Genomic DNA, 12,399 nt, shown 5'->3' with positions numbered 1-12,399 from the left:
GAGAGGATACACCACATATTGTTTTTTTTAAAATATCCCGTAATTATAGTTGAAAAAGTACATTGGAAGTACCATTATAATGGGGAGGAAGTACTTAGTGGGAAAAATTTTGTTTTTATTTATTTGTTTCTTTTGTGCTCCCAAAGCTTCATTGATCTCACTAACCATCGTTTGAGTGTGCTGGATGGTGAGTACATATGTGTTTTATTGGAAAGACACTGAAAGAGTGTGGTCTTGGTTGTTTTGTTGATAAGGTTCAACAGGTTTTTGTTATTTATTTAAATGGTGTGTCCACTAAAGCCATAGGGGTTGATTTACTAAGGGCAAAAAGACTGTGCGCTTTGCAAAGTGTAGTTGGCCACTGCAAGTGCAGTTGCTCTAGAGCAGTGGTTCTCAACCTGGGGGTCGGGACCCCCTCGGGGGTCGAATGATGATTTGCCAGGGGTCACCGAATCCTGGGCTGTTCCTGAAGCCTGCACTGTTCTCTCAGCCTTTTCGTGGCAGGGCTGTCCCTGGAGCCTGCGGCCACCCACTCTTCGCAGGTGCCCATTCAGTTCACGGCATGGTTGGGGGGCAAAGACTATAGGTCAGCTGACTGGTGAGGAATGTGAAGTGGGAGGGGCTGAAGGAGACCCCATCTTCTGATTTCATCATAGGTGTCACTGCTGCGAGACACCACAAAGTCGGAGATACAGTGAAGCCGGAGGCACAGTGAGTAACACTACTTGTGATTATAGTTGCCATTAAAAGTCCCCACTACAGTTCTCAGATCAGCAGATGACCTTGATCAAGAACACCTAAGTTGGCTGATTAGAACTCCCCCCCACCCCCACCAAGGAGCAAGAGAAGGAATAAAAATGGAGAATACATGGAAGGGAGAGGAAAATAAGGGGTTTTAATACTGTAAGAGTGGGACGGACTATGCAACGAAAATAATTTTACTGTTAGGGGTCCCCACAACTTGGAAAATTTTATCAAGGGGTCACGGCACTAGGAAGGTTGAGAACCACTGCTCTAGAGCTTAGTAAATGAGGTAAGGCATCACCTTGCAAAGAGTACCCAATCACATGCAAGGAAAATAAAATAAAACTGAATTTTTGCTTGAACATGATTGGATGGTGGACATCAGCAGAGCTTCTACTCATTTACTAGGCTCTGGAGCAAGTGCACTTGCAGAGTGCAACTGCACTTTGGAAAGTGCACAGTCTTTTTCCCTTTAGTAAATCAACCCCCTAGTATTTGTGTGTAGGACATTGAAACTGAGCTACAAGAGAGTTGTTTGTTGTTTTTTTTTTGCGGTGGGAATTTACAAGCAGTAATATTCTCATTGTTTTCTGTTAAAATACCAAACTGTGGAAGTCTGGTTACTGAAGCTAGTATCTGAGAACAATTAATTTTACAGTGTAAAATATGGTGCATTTACCATACTATATTATACCTTGAAATTATTTTTTTTAGGAGAAATCCTACCAATAATTTGATAAGCTCAATTTGTTGTATAATATTTTTTTGTATGTTTTTTTTTTTTAAAACTGAATTGGGTGTAACAGCTATTGATGTACACCTGGCTGTGTTTACCTTTCTATTGTCATCCTAGAGGGTTACTCTATTGTTCCTTGTGTGCTTATCTTACCACTATTGTTTGTGGTGTGTATACTGTACAGTATCTTCATCTTTTAGCACGTCTCCTCTATCTTTTGTTTCTTGGGTGTGGACTCTATTCTGTGAAGATTATAAGCATAATGGGGCGTACACACGGTCGGACTTTTCGTCTACAAAAGTCCAACGGACACCAACGGACTAAAGCTGGCTGGTAATCCGACCGTGTGTGGTCTCCATCGGACTTCCAACGGACCGTTTCGGCCGGAAATCCGACGTACTTTAGATTTGAAACTTACTTCAAATCTTACGTCGTAACTCCGCCGGACTCAGTTCCTGACGGCCCTTAGGTCTGGTATGGAACTTTAAGGGGAAGCCCCTACGCCGAAAAACCGGCGTGGGGGTCCCCCCCAAATCCATACCAGACCCCGATCCGAGCACGCAGCCCGGCCGGTCAGGAAAGGGGGTGGGGACGAGCGAGCGCCCCCCCCCCCTCCTGAGCCGTACCAGGCCGCATGCCCTCAACACGGGGGGTGCCCCCCCACCACAAAGCACCTTGTCCCCATGTTGATGAGGACAAGGGCCTCTTCCCGACAACCCTGGCCGTTGGTTGTCGGGGTCTGCGGGCGGGGGGCTTATCGGAATCCGGGAGCCCCCTATAATAAGAGGGCCCCCAGATCCCGGCCCCCCCACCCTATGTGAATGAGTATGGGGTACATGGTACCCCTACCCATTCACCTAGGGAAAAAGTGTAAATAATAAAACACACCAAAGGTTTTTAAAATATTTTATTAAACAGCTCCGGGGGGGGGATCTTGCTCCGGCTTCGGGGGTCCCTCCAGTTCCTCTTCTCTCGGCGTCCGGTTGGTTCTTAGGCCGGCCCCTCCGCTGTCCTCAGGTAGCTCTTTAGCCAGCGGAGGTCCGGGCTTCTCTTCCCCAGATGTTGACACGACGCTCTCTCCGGCCTCTTCTCCCGGTGTTCCAGGTCTTCGGCCGGCCCCTCCGCTGTCTTCAGGTAGCTCTTTAGCCAGCGGAGGTCCGGGCTTCTGGGCTTCTGGGCTTCTGGGCTTCGCTTCTCTTCCCCAGATGTTGACACGACGCTCTCTCCGGCTGGACTGGTGTCGACCACGCCCCCTAAAACGTCACAGTCCCAGCATGCCCAGGGACTGTGACATCATATGGGGGCGGGGTCTCCGCCTATATAAGTCACAACGGAGCCCTCAGAGACCAGTCCAGCCGGAGAGAGCGTCGTGTCAACATCTGGGGAAGAGAAGCGAAGCCCAGAAGCCCAGAAGCCCGGACCTCCGCTGGCTAAAGAGCTACCTGAAGACAGCGGAGGGGCCGGCCGAAGACCTGGAACACCGGGAGAAGAGGCCGGAGAGAGCGTCGTGTCAACATCTGGGGAAGAGAAGCCCGGACCTCCGCTGGCTAAAGAGCTACCTGAGGACAGCGGAGGGGCCGGCCGAAGAACCAACCGGACGCCGAGAGAAGAGGAACCGGAGGGACCCCCGAAGCCGGAGCAAGATCCCCCCCCCGGAGCTGTTTAATAAAATATTTTAAAAACCTTTGTTGTGTTTTATTATTTACACTTTTTCCCTAGGTGAATGGGTAGGGGTACCATGTACCCCATACTCATTCACATAGGGTGGGGGGGCCGGGATCTGGGGGCCCTCTTATTATAGGGGGCTCCCGGATTCCGATAAGCCCCCCGCCCACAGACCCCGACAACCAACGGCCAGGGTTGTCGGGAAGAGGCCCTTGTCCTCATCAACATGGGGACAAGGTGCTTTGTGGTGGGGGGGCACCCCCCGTGTTGAGGGCATGCGGCCTGGTACGGCTCAGGAGGGGGGGGGGGGCGCTCGCTCGTCCCCACCCCCTTTCCTGACCGGCCGGGCTGCGTGCTCGGATCGGGGTCTGGTATGGATTTGGGGGGGACCCCCACGCCGGTTTTTCGGCGTAGGGGCTTCCCCTTAAAGTTCCATACCAGACCTAAGGGCCGTCAGGAACTGAGTCCGGCGGAGTTACGACGTAAGATTTGAAGTAAGTTTCAAATCTAAAGTACGTCGGATTTCCGGCCGAAACGGTCCGTTGGAAGTCCGATGGAGACCACACACGGTCGGATTACCAGCCAGCTTTAGTCCGTTGGTGTCCGTTGGACTTTTGTAGACGAAAAGTCCGACCGTGTGTACGCCCCATTATGCTTATAATCTTCACAGAATAGAGTCCACACCCAAGAAACAAAAGATAGAGGAGACGTGCTAAAAGATGAAGATACTGTACAGTATACACACCACAAACAATAGTGGTAAGATAAGCACACAAGGAACAATAGAGTAACCCTCTAGGATGACAATAGAAAGGTAAACACAGCCAGGTGTACATCAATAGCTGTTACACCCAATTCAGTTTTAAAAAAAAAAAACATACAAAAAAATATTATACAACAAATTGAGCTTATCAAATTATTGGTAGGATTTCTCCTAAAAAAAATAATTTCAAGGTATAATATAGTATGGTAAATGCACCATATTTTACACTGTAAAATTAATTGTTCTCAGATACTAGCTTCAGTAACCAGACTTCCACAGTTTGGTATTTTAACAGAAAACAATGAGAATATTACTGCTTGTAAATTCCCACCGCAAAAAAAAAACAACAAACAACTCTCTTGTAGCTCAGTTTCAATGTCCTACACACAAATACTAGGGGGTTGATTTACTAAAGGGAAAAAGACTGTGCACTTTCCAAAGTGCAGTTGCACTCTGCAAGTGCACTTGCTCCAGAGCCTAGTAAATGAGTAGAAGCTCTGCTGATGTCCACCATCCAATCATGTTCAAGCAAAAATTCAGTTTTATTTTATTTTCCTTGCATGTGATTGGGTACTCTTTGCAAGGTGATGCCTTACCTCATTTACTAAGCTCTAGAGCAGTGGTTCTCAACCTTCCTAGTGCCGTGACCCCTTGATAAAATTTTCCAAGTTGTGGGGACCCCTAACAGTAAAATTATTTTCGTTGCATAGTCCGTCCCACTCTTACAGTATTAAAACCCCTTATTTTCCTCTCCCTTCCATGTATTCTCCATTTTTATTCCTTCTCTTGCTCCTTGGTGGGGGTGGGGGGGAGTTCTAAGAAGCCCGGACCTCCGCTGGCTAAAGAGCTACCTGAAGACAGCGGAGGGGCCGGCCGAAGACCTGGAACACCGGGAGAAGAGGCCGGAGAGAGCGTCGTGTCAACATCTGGGGAAGAGAAGCCCGGACCTCCGCTGGCTAAAGAGCTACCTGAGGACAGCGGAGGGGCCGGCCGAAGAACCAACCGGACGCCGAGAGAAGAGGAACCGGAGGGACCCCCGAAGCCGGAGCAAGATCCCCCCCCCGGAGCTGTTTAATAAAATATTTTAAAAACCTTTGTTGTGTTTTATTATTTACACTTTTTCCCTAGGTGAATGGGTAGGGGTACCATGTACCCCATACTCATTCACATAGGGTGGGGGGGCCGGGATCTGGGGGCCCTCTTATTATAGGGGGCTCCCGGATTCCGATAAGCCCCCCGCCCGCAGACCCCGACAACCAACGGCCAGGGTTGTCGGGAAGAGGCCCTTGTCCTCATCAACATGGGGACAAGGTGCTTTGTGGTGGGGGGGCACCGCAAGGCGCCCCCTCCCCCAAAGCACCCCCCATGTTGAGGGCATGCGGCCTGGTACGGCTCAGGAGGGGGGGGGCGCTCGCTCGTCCCCACCCCCTTTCCTGACCGGCCGGGCTGCGTACTCGGATCGGGGTCTGGTATGGATTTGGGGGGGACCCCCACGCCGGTTTTTCGGCGTAGGGGCTTCCCCTTAAAGTTCCATACCAGACCTAAGGGCCTGAGATGCCTGCGACGGGGCTCGCAAGGTTTCAATCTCGCCAAAAAAAGCGGCGAGATTGAATTCCTTTTCTAGTCCCGTCGTACCCGAGTCACGTTCAAAATGAACGGACTTGTCCGTGTGTGGGAAAGTCCGTTCATTCTGAAAGTCCGGCGGAAGTCCGTCGGGAAGACAGGATTCCGGAAAGTCCGGCCGTGTGTAGGCAAGTCTGGCCGTTCAGAAAGTCCGGCGGTAGTCCGCCGGAAGTCTGGCGGCAAGTACGTCGGACCTAGCTTTCCAGAAAGTCCGACCGTGTGTACGCGGCATAAGTGTTATTTTAATGTTTGTGTCTCCACTCTTGTGCATATTCTAAGCGGTAGACTACTGTCAGAAGTCTGTTCTGTGGTGGATTGTTGTATTGTCACTGAACTTGTACATCATGGAGAAATTGATGGCCAGGATTGCTAAAGTTAAAAATAGCTCTGAAATAATAAGAGCAATGGAAAAAAGCCCATGGCACCAGGCACAAGAGTATTTAAATTTAAAGCTTACAGTGAAAAAAATACAGCAAACGTGAGGGTAAGACTGCACTAATTCTTGCGGCTGGCTGGTTGGCTAACAATTACAGACAGTTATTGTTGCAAAATATATCTCTCAAGGAGGATCTAGAAATAACCAAAAGTAATATTAGTACTCTAATGCCCTGTACACACGACCGGTTTTGCAGTCTAAATATCAAAATAAACTGAAGGTTTTAATATATATGTGCACAGGGCCCTTGCCAACTACATTTGGTCTCTTCCATTTACCATATCCTCCAGAAGTCAACCCCCCTCACTGAGGACACACATTTGTATATGATAAGATGGGCTCATCTGATAGGTCGGCCCATCAGCTCTCAGATGTGGGATAGGATCTGGTCCTCCATTTTCAAGTCTTCCAAATGTATCCAGCAGAGGGAGACATCCATTAAGATCCTCATGCACTGGTATAAGACCCCAGGAATCATCCATAAGTATGACCCTTCGAGTTCAGCTAACTGTTGGCGGTGTGGGCAGGCTGTGGGGTCTATATTTCCTATTTTTTGGCAATGTGCCCTGATACAGCCCTTTTGGCATGAAGTGATGTTGCTAATACAGAAAGTGGTGGAGGTATCTCTACCGCTTGACCCACTACATTACTTACTGGGCCTCCCTTTTTCAGGTATTACTAAAAAAAGCAATAGACTCATTTCTTACATCCTCCTTGCTGCTAAGAGACTGATTCCTTTATGCTGGCTATCCAATACTCCCCCACCATGGTCTAGACTTCTAGAGCTTATTGCTGAGACTCGCAGAATGGAGTATATGACGGCCATTGTGCATTATACTATACCCCAATTTGATCAAATCTGGGAGCCTTGGGACAGTTCGGAATATGGGGCACAACTTTCGTCCATCGAGTCCTGAAATCTTCATGCTCCACTCTCTGACTCCACTCGCAGAGTCTCGCCTCCCTCCCATCTCTACCATCCCTCCCAGGTATATAGTAAATTGATACCCTCTGGAGTTTTTTTACCATACTTGTATACCCTAAATCAGCTTTGCCTTACATGTATGACCTCTGTATATGTTTTTGTTATGCTTATAAGTTGATGTACATTCTTTATATTAAGATGTGCAGTACACTTCTGTGTCCTGCCTTTGTGGACATTTCTTTTGTGTTTTAAACCTTTGATTTAATCCTGTACTCAAACGTTCTGTAACCTTTTCTTTGTAAAAATTTTTAAAAAATACAATTAAAAAAAAACAAAAAACTGAAGGTTTTTCTGAGCTCAAGCTGTCTTGCGTACACACGGTCACACCAAATTCCGACCATCAAGAACGCGGTGACGTACAACACGTACAACGGCACTAGAAAAAGGAAGTTAGATAGCCAGTGCGGCACCCTTTGGGCTCCTTTTTCTAATCTCGTCGGAACAGCATACAGACGAGCGGTTTTTCCGATAGTAATTTGTTCCGTCTGAAAAATATAGAACATGTTCTCTAAGTCTGTCTGAATTTTTGACGGAAAAAGTCCGATGGGGCATACACACGGTCAAAATATACGATGAAAAGCTCCCATTGGACTTTTTCTGACGGAAATTCAGACCGTGTGTACGCGGCATAAGAGTTTCTATGACAAATTTGAATGCTAGCCACCAGCAACCAACAATAGAAAACCAAAACAAACAGGGAGAGGTTGGTCAGCTGGCACAGGGGCTAAAGGAGGCAGAGAGTAAATGTAAACAAATGCACCTTCCAGCCCAGGGCAGCTTGTGCAATCTCCACATACCATAGATTGTAATGCAACCAGTTTGAGTATTTCTAGATGCAACAGGAAATTATCTCCATCTGGAGTTTATGTGCTAGTTTCAACAACTCATTGAAAGGTGGGAGCTCTTTTGAAAGTGCCCCTATATCTCGTATGAAGACAGAAAAAGTTGTTAATCAGGTTTTAGCCATTGAATATTCTCAGCCTAAAACCACACCAGTTGTTAAGAGAAACTTTAATACTTTACAAAAAATTTAATGCTACATCTTTTGTTTATTCGGTCACATCGCTCGGTTTTGTTTGTCTTCTGGTGAAAAGATATTAAACCAGAATCAATATACAACAAAGAGGCGTGACGTGGAAGTGTACTCACCACGCTGGGGTGAAGGGCCTAAGGGTTAATAAATATGAAAATACAAGATCATACATCCCTTCCTCGACGACTATTAAGGCTGAGAATGAGGCTTTACCGTATGAGATTAGCAAATGAAACAGAAACGGGATGAGTTTGTGAAGGCATTCCAATCCTTTAAAAGAAACGTTATTGAATCCTTGAATTGGAAAAATGGAGGGAATAACTTGTCCATCGGGAACCAAATCAGTACACTAAAACCCGAAATGAAATACAAAATATAAGCTATGTTTTAGAGGTCTATGGCATTTTAGTTTCACTAGATCAAAGTGGGAATGTCATTGACCATTTACCAATGTACACGTAAGAATGTTGCATTGTTTGCTTTAGATAGGTTAAAGAAAAATAGGGGGATAGAGTAATAACTGTTGTCTACAAGTTATCTTTTTTAGGTTAAGTGAGTTCCTGAAAGTATTTTTACATATAAAGCAGCTGTATGTAGATAGCTGTACACATGCATAAATACACACACCTAACAGAAGGTAAAGTGTAATATTCCATTGTTTTTTTTTTTTTTCTTTCTTTTATATTCTCCCAGTGGCCATAAACGCCTAGCAATTCATTGCAATTCCGAAGGTCTCTCTATCCAGAATGTATGGGATTCAATCTAAATGAATGTGTGTGTCTGAGTGATGTAATGGATGTGCATGAACTGTCTATGTGCAAACAAAGACACACCATTATTGGATGGCCATCAATAAGAAATGTGATCACATTAACCTCTTATGCTTTTATTTTTGTTTCTGTTTGTAATGAGCTCAGTACTGGTACCAGTTTACATTTATACTTTTTTTTTACAAATTTAAATTTATTCGCAAATAAATGAAGCTGTGCACAGATATGAGATCTCAATCCCTATAACTCTGAGAAACTGTAGGGATTTTGTTTTGTTTCTTTCTCCTTTCCTGTGGTTAATGCCCCATACACACGATCGGAAATGCCACCAGCAAAACACCGATGTGAGCTTTTGGTCGGAAATTGCGACTGTGTGTATGCTCCATCGGACTTTTGCTGGCGGAATTCCTGCCAGCAAAAGATTGAGAGCAGGTTCTCTATTTTTCGGTCGGAAAAAGTTCCTATCCGAAAATGCGTTCGTCTGTATGCAATTCGGACGTGCAAAAAACCACGCATATACCAAATAATTTCAAATCTTGTGACGTGCTAGTGGTATCCTCCACCCACGTGAAGGATCAGAAATTGTGGCGCTATCAAAACACACTTGTGTTAACACTATATCCAGTGTACCAAACTAATCTAGTGTACCCATTATTTCAGGTGTAAAAAAATAAAAAATCGAAATGAATACTGAATAAATCAGCTAAATACATCAAATAACTACCATATAAACAGTGACTTGGTGCTGATAATAACAAATTATATATGTGACACCTTCCTTAGATAATAAAAATATATAGATAACTTAATATAAATCATTAACACCTTGCACTTTAACAATGTGACTGATAAATAAAGTCTGTGGAGGATACACACATGTGTGTGAAAAAAATCTGTGATAGTGGTTTAGTAAAAAACAACAATTGTGCCACAGCAAGTCCTTAGTGTATCTTGATGTTAGATGGAACCTTCCACCACACCTCTGTGTTCCGTGCTCCCTCTCCCTATAGACAGTCTCTCACCAGCTCACTTTGCCTCCACTCTCGTATGAGGCTACAAAGCATAGGAGTATCCAGGTTACCAGCAGGGGTTAGGTCTCATCCATCCAGGGATTTGCTCCATATAAAAATGAAAAAACTCCCAATAGTGTGATAACGTACCAACTTTTAATAATCCACACTTCAAATGGTACGTTATCACACTATTGGGAGTTTTTTCATTTTTATATGGAGCAAATCCCTGGATGGATGAGACCTAACCCCTGCTGGTAACCTGGATACTCCTATGCTTTGTAGCCTCATACGAGAGTGGAGGCAAAGTGAGCTGGTGAGAGACTGTCTATAGGGAGAGGGAGCACGGAACACAGAGGTGTGGTGGAAGGTTCCATCTAACATCAAGATACACTAAGGACTTGCTGTGGCACAATTGTTGTTTTTTACTAAACCACTATCACAGATTTTTTTCACACACATGTGTGTATCCTCCACAGACTTTATTTATCAGTCACATTGTTAAAGTGCAAGGTGTTAATGATTTATATTAAGTTATCTATATATTTTTATTATCTAAGGAAGGTGTCACATATATAATTTGTTATTATCAGCACCAAGTCACTGTTTATATGGTAGTTATTTGATGTATTTAGCTGATTTATTCAGTATTCATTTCGATTTTTTATTTTTTTACACCTGAAATAATGGGTACACTAGATTAGTTTGGTACACTGGATATAGTGTTAACACAAGTGTGTTTTGATAGCGCCACAATTTCTGATCCTTCACGTGGGTGGAGGATACCACTAGCACGTCACAAGATTTGAAATTATTTGGTATATGGTTTATATTCACTAAAGTGGCAGCTATAGATAGGACAGCACCAACTGAGGATAGTCATAATCTAGGTTGTTTTCCAGAGGCGCAGTGGTGGTCTACTAAGTATAGGAAGGGTGTCACACCTACAAGGACCGCACGTTAATAAAAAAACCACGCATGCTCGTAAACAATTCGACGCATGCTCGAAAGCATTGAACTTAATTTTCTCGGCTCGTCGTACTGTTGTATGTCACCGCGTTCTTGTTGGTTGAAAGTTCAGAGAACTTTTGTGTGACCGTGTGTATGCAAGCCAAGCTTGAGCTGGAGCGGAATCCCGTCGGAAAAACCATCCAAGATTTTTCAGATGGAAATTCCACTCGTGTGTACGAGGCATTAGAGTGAAGTTCCATCCACTCTGACACTCAGAAAGTACATAATAATACATTACTTTGCACCTTGTGGCATCTTATGGATTCAGTATGTCTTGTGTTTTGTTTTTCTTTCCAAATTGACTCATGTCCTGTTAATATGTTTTATGTCTACATGTTGTCTTCTTAGACTTTAAGTACTTACAAACCCACCAAGTTTGATGCTTATCTCTGCTGGAAGTCTGTTCCAAGCATCCACAACTAGTGTAGTCATTGGAAACCTCTCAGAGAGGTAGAGTAAGGTGTTATTAATGGTTTTTAAGTTTTGTATTTTAGGGTAAATACACAAACATAGATGGATAATCCAGGGCGGACCCAGACTGGGCAAATTATTTTGAAACACAAAGGACCTTAAAGCATAGTTTTTATGTTTGTTTTAGGGAGAAGCCTTGAATGGAATTAATTGCAGTCAGGCCTAACTAAATTCTAAAATATATATTTTTTGGTGGTTCTAATACAACTTCTTGTGGCCTGCTTGACTTGCAAATTGATCTTCACTGAGAATCAATTAATATGTTAACCACCACCGAGAGAGGGCGTTGCCTTTTGTATAGCTGCAATGTTTGAAGGCAGTTTCAATTGTTTTTTAACAATTTAAAGAGAAAGGGGTATCACAAATCTCAGGTTGAGGCAACATTAAATCTGTACCTTTTTTTTCTTTTTCTTTTAACCACTTGCCGACCGCTGTCAGCACATATACGTCAGCAAAATGGCACGGCTGGGCAAAATAACATACCTGTATGTTACTTTGAATTTCCCGCCGTGCACGCACGCTGCGAGCTCCGTGTCTGTGCCTGCGGGACCCGCAGACTCGATCGCCACTGGGATACCCACGATCGTGTCACGGAGCTAAAGAACGGGGAGATGCTGATGTAAACAGCATCTCCCCGTTCTGCCTAGTGACAGGACCCCGATTGTCTGCTCCCTGACATCGGAAGCAGCGATCAGTGTCATGTCACTGCTAGCCCATCCCCCCCACAGTTTCAATCACTGCCCAGGACACACTTAACCCCTCCCCACCCCCTAGTGGTTAACCCCTTCACTGCCAGTGACATTTTTACAGTAATCAATTAAATTTTATAGCATCGATCGCTGTATTAATGCCAATGGTCCCTAAAATGTGTCAAAATTGTCCGATGTGTCCGCAATAATGTTGCAGTCACAATAAAAATCGCTGATCGCCGCCATTACTAGTAAAAAAAAAATATTAATAAAAATGCCATAAAACTATCCCCTATTTTGCATACGCTATAACTTTTGCGCAAAACCAATCAAAAAGTTTTTTTTATTTCAAAAGTCAAAGCCAAAAGTTCCAAACATAAAACACTGTAATTATGAATATGTTTCATTTAGATTGTATCTATGGACAGACAATTCGGTGTCTAAGCTCGTGTATACAAACAAT

The sequence above is a fragment of the Aquarana catesbeiana genome, linkage group LG06 (assembly GCF_042186555.1).
Source record: "Aquarana catesbeiana isolate 2022-GZ linkage group LG06, ASM4218655v1, whole genome shotgun sequence".
In the NCBI taxonomy this organism is placed as follows: Eukaryota; Metazoa; Chordata; class Amphibia; order Anura; family Ranidae; genus Aquarana; species Aquarana catesbeiana.
The sequence above is the reverse complement of the archived record's forward strand: the minus strand, read 5'-3'. Positions refer to the sequence as shown.